Below are 7,111 nucleotides of genomic sequence, written 5' to 3' on the forward strand. Positions count from 1 at the left end.
GCATACATATTTTCATACAAAAGTTTCTTTTGTATGAATATAATCATCTTATATACTAAAGCTGGGCTCATATATTAGTCAAAACACAGTATTATTCTTTCGCATGTAATCCCAACCAATGCGGATGAAGTTCGTTTTATACGTATAAAATATAAAATGTTAAATTCTATTATATCAAGCAAATGTTACAAAAGTCGCCGGAAGTCAAGAACAAAATTATAATTTTTCAAATTTTTGTCGTACAAAATAATTTCATTATTTTCATCCGCATTCCGTTATTGTCTACTTTAATTCTGGAAAAGAATTTTCAAATCTGTAAAAGCAATATATACGTATTTGGTACGAAATTTATCGTGTTTAGTCGGTAAAACAGATGACTTCCGAAAACGAGCTTCATTATCTATTTCGATATTATCTCTGTTGTTATTTAATAATTTTATATTTTCAAATAATATGACAAACGTAGAAAGAATTTGCCGTTTTTTTAATTATTTATTTGTAAGTTTTCTTTTATATGTGATTCATGACTTTATTATTATAATAATAACTTTGTCATGATAACGTCCAACTGATATATTATTCTTTCACTGTAGTGAATTAACTGCAATAATTAAATTAATTGCAGTCGATGATAAAATTGTTACGCAATATAATAGTAGTATTACGTAGATACAAAAATTCTTGGAAAAATGTATTATTAATTAAAGTGCGAATTAAATGCTCGTCAAGAATTTTATAACGTACGTGCAAGAACTCAACAATCTTAATTACTTTTAAACTTTTTCCGCTTATATAAGTAGTTCACCATTCGACATATTTTTTTAAATTTGAATGATGTTCTTTTATTTTCAATTATACGAAAACAGCTGCGAAACGACTTTGTAAATCTGCAGCCGTAAATACATATTAACGTCCCTCATAATTCGATTTTAAATTATTGCCGAGATTCTTGGGATGTGATACTGGGAGATACTCGGTATACCTGTCAAGCAATCTTCACTTACTATAATCTGTGGCGAGATTAAGGTAGTTTTACAATCTCGAAAGATCGGTTTGTTCCTGGCGAAAATCAAACCATCATAATCTGTCACTGTCCCGAAAGGCCGACGAAAAGTCAATACATCTACCTGTGGACCTTCTTTTTCGCGGACATTCCTTATCTTCTCTCTCTCTCTCTCTCTCTCCGTCCCTCTCGCGCGCTTTCTCTCCTCTCTCTCTTTTTCTCCGGTGATAGGCCGACAGGGGGCCGTCGAAAGTAAACAAAAGCGAGTCGACTGCGGCTGACAGCGGCAGTGGTCGTCAAAGTGAGTCTCGTCTGAACGACGTCAACCGTAGAACGGTATGGTGGCGTACAGCTGTACGCACGCAGGTGGTGTACGCGTTGTATATTGTACGTATGTGCTTCTACAACGTTGAACGCGTTGCGCGTCCGTGAGACGCGTCCGAGTGCCGTTGTGTCGGTTATATTCATACGTTTGCGAAGACCCGTGTCCTTTGATTGATCGTGAGGAGGTGCCGCGGTGGATTAGCCGGATGAGATGCGGCGGTGGTGGACGATTCGTAGCCTGGTGGGATTGTCGACGGCGAATTATCGACAGCGGGATTATTCCTAAGGACGAGGTGGCAGAGGATCGCATCTCCGGCATCCACCAGCGGACTCCAGCGGGAGTCCCACGAATCCCGCGATCGCTTCAGCCACTTTGTCAGAGGCAGCCGATCGGGGACTGATCGGAGATCCCCGAGAGAAGCAATCACGAGTTAAGGTAATAAAAACATCTCTCGCGACACGATTCCATCCGACCGTAAACGCGAAACGCCCTTATATGAGGGCTGTGTGCGCGCGCGCGCCTGATAATCCGGAGTTCTCCGACTCCGCGAATCTCCCCTCCCGGAATTAGGTTATGTTTTTACGTGGAGCGTTTCTTTTTTTCTTACTACCGTGCGACGTTGTGTTCGATAATTGCGACTCGTTAAATACTTATAGCGTGTAAGTAAACAGGAAGAGTTTCCACAACTCCGCGATCTCTGGCTATCATTGTGATTGTGGTGTGTGAAGTTGGCACCCCCAAATGCAAATTTTGACACAATCTACATGGCATTAGATTGTCCACAATTTGTCCAATAATAATAATTTTTTGTCCACTCTTGGAAAAAATTTAAAAAAAGAAAGAAAAGTTTTAACGTAAGAATCCCTAAGTGCGTTTTTTTTTAATTATATACGGGATTCGATTGTCCACAATTTCTACGCATTTGTCCATCTTGCTGCAAAAAATTATAAACAAAAAATTAAAGCAAATTTTACCAGAAACACTCATAAGTAAATTTATCTTCAAATTACATACAGGATTCGATTGTCTACAATTTGTCCGCATATATTCACAAATAATTGTTTTTTTATCCACTTTGCTAAACGAAATTATAAACAAATGAAAAGTTAGAGCAAACTTTGTCACGACCACTGATAAGTGCGTTTATTATCTTTAACTTACATACAGAAATCGATTAATTTTTTGTAGCAAGGTGGACAGAAAATGATTGACAAATTATTGACAATTATTGATGGACAAATGCGTACAAATTGTGGACAATCGAATCCCGTATACCTATGATTTAAAAAAATGCACTTAGGGGTCCTTACGTTAAAATTTTTTTTCTTTTTTTAAATTTTTTTTAAAAGAGTGGACAAAAAATTATTATTATTGGACAAATATGAACAAATTGTGGACAATCTAATGCCATACAGGTTTTGTCAAAATTCGCATTTAGGGGTGCCAACTCACACACTTTTGTGATTGCGCTGCAATCAATTGACGAGGTGCGCTTTCACTCATCACGAGAGATTTTGGAAGAATGTGCGTGGAGAGAATTGCGAGTAAGTCATACGAGAGCAAATCTCACGTAACAAGAATGTGTAAAGAAAACGACAGAGGGACTTGTCAGATAGAACATTTGAATACTTATTGTTAGTTTACAAAATTTACTTAAAAAAAAGTATATACTAAAAGTTTTGGGAAACTCGCACGCGTTAATATTGTTATAAATAAAACTAAACTGTTGTACGTAAGTTGTTATAAGCTACGTGCATGATGCATAATGATATCTTATGCAATAGCTTATCTTTTACGAATACTGATGTACAAATTTTTCCCTAAGTCTTTTTTTAGTTTATTCTTGCAAGTTTTATCGTAATGCATCTTTATTAAGAGGGGAGCTTGGTTTAGCATGCTGAAAAATTAGGTGATTTTTGGATTTTTTTTTAGGAAACTATACAACCAATCCTTTTGAACTTTATAGGGTAATTTCTTATACTATTGTACTAACAAAACAATTTTTTTTGCCAGAAAAAAAGTATTTATTATGCAAGTGATAAAACTTTTTATTCGCTGCATCGACGGGCAGCGTGCAATATAGCGTCGCCTGTATTTGTCTGAAATAAAAAATCCAGAAGGTTATTGTTTATTAAGAGTTTATGCATTAACTGAACCTATTTTTAAAGAAAATACTGCGAAATTGTGAAAATCGCGACACTTGGAAAAAAAGGTAGCAATTTTGGCAAAAAATTTTTCGTGTTTATTATGTAATAAAAATTATTTAATTAAATAATATTATTATAAACTGTGGTTCAAGTTATTAGGGAAGTATTTGTGCAGATGTGTGCAAAAGCCCAAATCAATCGGATGAATAGTTTTTGAGTTATCTTGCACACCGCCAAACACCATCACCGCCGAATAAATGTTATTATTATTTGCATAATAAATACTTTTTCTGGTAAAAAAATATTTTTTTGTTAGTTCAATAGTACAAGAAATTACCCTAGAAAGTTCAAAGGAATTGAATAGCTTCCTAAAAAAAAAATTCCAAAAAAACACCTAATTTTTCAGCGTGCTAAACCAGGCTCCCCCTTAATTCCAAATTTCAAAATCATTGGATTGTTACAAAATGATATTGTTTCTTTAAGCTCTCGCAAATTATTGTTGATTTTTTTAGACGTATCTCTTACCTTTGTTCTTAAATTTAACGCATTACAATATTCCATTTGTTTCTAGTTGTCTATCGATAAAACATACGTTTTGAAACGAGTATCCAAGTTTATAAACTTTATACCAAATAATTCTTATTACATACCTTAACTTATTTCATACCAAAGGTATTAAACAAATAATGTCATTTTACCATCTTGTCATTTTATTCTTATTTGTCATTATATTCTTACGTTTAAAAATTTAACGTTCTAATCGCTTCTAGTGTTTTTTTAATTTCAAATTTCAAAACACTTGTTTCCAAACGCGAACATCGAAAATTCTAAATTCAATTCCATATGTTAATTGAATTACGCCATTTTGCCATCTTCTTATCATATACGGTCTTATTTGCATTCTTGTATTTAAAAATCCAACGTTCCAATCGCTTTTAGTGGCTATCAATTTCCAGTTTCAAAACATGTTTTCAAATGAGTCTCGAAATATTCTAAACTTAATTATGTAGTAAATGTTAAATCAAATTCTATATCGTCCTGTCGTTTTATTTATCATTACACAATCTGATTTTCATTCTTGCTTTTTAAAAATCTACGGGATTCCAATCGCTTTTGACGATTTGTCACCCTCATCGAAAGTATGTGTGATAGTTTATTCAAATTCCAAAATATGCGTTTCTGAACAAGTAAAAATTCTAATTTACAAAATTTCTTAACTTTATTTCATTTCATATCAAATTTCATATCAAATGCTAATCGAATTAAATGTCATATTGTCATTTGTCTACAATCGTAGACAATACGTATTGCATTCGTTTTGCTTTCGTTCTCGCGCATTTAAATCTAGCATTCTAATCGCTTCTGGTACATGCATTTCCTGCACACACGGCTCTAATCGTTGTCGATATATGCATAAAGTAGCCAATCGCCGAGAAATTGCTGATCGCTAGGCAGCCAATCGTGTTTCACGGGCATCACATATCATCGGTTTACCGTGACTATTATTAAGTTTGTCCTTAACAGTCGTCAGGACTATCGCTCGCGTCGCGGAGTTAAACCGCGTCTCTTGCATGCTGTGCCACGTAATACGGGAGACGAGGCATTTAAATCGAATATCTTTGTCTCGCCTCGCTTCATCTCACCTCACCTCACCTCACCTCGCCTCACCTCACCTCACCTCACCTCACCTCACCTCACCTCATCTCACCTCACCTCACCTCACCTCACCTCGCCTCACCTCACCTCACCTCACCTCACCTCACCTCACCTCACCTGACCTCACCCACCTCGCCTCGTCTCGCTTCGTCTCGCTTGGCCTCGCGAAATCGCGCGTTGAAAGTCGACCGGGAGCGGCCCGACTTTAAAGCTGACGCCGATTTTCGAATGGACGAGAAGAAAGGGGACGAAAAAGCGCACCTTCGGTAAGTGGCCATCTCTCGCGGCCGCTATCACACACTCAAAACAGTGAATCACTGGCAAAATTTCGTTTACGTTTACGTTTCCGAAGTTGAAAGTTGCAGCTATCCGAATCTCGAACTGTATGTACATACGCGATTTCTATGATGACGACCAGACTGAAGTGAAATCGCATTTTAAGCACGTGTCACAAGATTTAGAGTTATTATTACTTACGAAAACAACTTGTTATGATTATTACTTCGCGACAGAATAACTGACACGTGTCGAAATGCAGAGATTCTAGATTCTGAAAATCTATTAATTCCAATCTTCATCAAAATATCTATTTCCAAACGGTTATCACATGTCTAAATTTGATTTACATATTATTACATTATATTGTCATCACAATTATACGGTTTGCATTTGCGAGTTTTATTTTTTTATTTGTTGTCGAGCTGGGCTACTTCGCTGGTGTGCAGTTATTTACAACTTTTATTAGTCACGCTGTTTAGCCGTGATAAACGTTTAGAGGACGTTATATAATATACCTATAGTTGTTATTATGTTTATTTACCTTTTGGCGCTGTTACTTGCCGCCAGATACAAAGTATTATGCTTTCACGTGTAAACAACGCTAATTTACGTATGCTAACAAACCTGAACAATTTATCTATAAACAATTCAAATAAGCGAGTAATAAAAAAACAGCCTAGTACTTTCGATTTTTTTTTTCCTTTGAGATCACCGATAAAATGTAGTTTGCACACTCTATAATGTGCCCATTATTCAAGACTGTATATTTGCATACGCGTTTATAAGAGAAATTTATAATCCTCTTCGAATATGACTTTAAGTACCTAAAAAATGATATTCTTTTGCAAAATCCATATTTCACACCGTGCGAATCTTAAACAGTATACGTTATTTATTACGAAAAAAACGAGGATCGTAATAAATCCTGTGTGTAAAATGAAAGTGCATGTAAATTCAACTAATTGAAGTATTTCACTAAGAAAAAAAAGATAACACTGTTACACTTATATTATTTCCGGCAAGAATGCAACTATGCTTATCTTTTCGAAGATTTCGAGAAAGCAATTTAGATAGATATCGATTTAATACACACATTATTATTGTTAAAAAAAAAAGATAAATATCATAAACACGTCCGTCGATGCTTCACTACGAGTAAGCTTTGATAAGATAATGCGAGAGTATCTTGATTATAATAGCACGTGTTATTTTCTTCTTTTGCACGTAAAATTAGATTCACTACATCAGCACAAAAGTAAATATAAGTTTAGCTTAGCAGTTATCTGCCCAGCGAGTTTTTTTGTATTTCTTATCGTGTATGCCATAGTGGAATTTTCACAATCATAAGCACATAATGGCCAAATATTATGATATGACTTAAAATTACAACTTCGTGTTAAAAGCGCGCTTTTCACTTTATATTGTTATTTGACTATTTAGGTTATTTAAATTAACTTTAGTCATTAGATGACATTTGTCTTTTTACAAACTTTGTAAAAAATTTCGATAGTGCCGATTCAGTGTCGAACCAGTAACCATCACGGCGCTATTGAAAAATCAGGCACCGGTCACGGATAGCTGCGTGAAGTTGGCACCCCTAAATGCGAATTTTGACAAAATCTATATGGCATTAGATTGTCCATAATATGTCCATATTTGTCCAAGAATAATAATCTTTTGTCCACTCTTGGAAAAAATTAA

General features: G+C 35.2%; 1 protein-coding gene across 4 annotated transcripts in view; it reads left to right on the forward strand.

Annotated features, from left to right (window-relative positions):
* Positions 1 to 612: 612 nt before the first annotated feature.
* Positions 613 to 7,111, forward strand: part of LOC105449978 (TBC1 domain family member 4) — a 29,994-nt gene continuing 23,495 nt past the window's right edge. For 3 of the 4 annotated variants that reach the window (XM_011689472.1, XM_011689475.1, XM_011689474.1), the window contains exon 1: positions 613 to 1,763. The gene's annotated coding sequence lies outside the window, so the exon portion shown is untranslated. Of the gene's footprint in view, positions 1,764 to 5,262; positions 5,398 to 7,111 lie in introns of those variants that run through there. The other variant, XM_011689476.1, reaches the window with a different exon arrangement.

Source organism: Wasmannia auropunctata, unplaced genomic scaffold (genome assembly GCF_000956235.1).
Source record: "Wasmannia auropunctata unplaced genomic scaffold, wasmannia.A_1.0 LD336069.1, whole genome shotgun sequence".
Taxonomy (NCBI): Eukaryota; Metazoa; Arthropoda; class Insecta; order Hymenoptera; family Formicidae; genus Wasmannia; species Wasmannia auropunctata.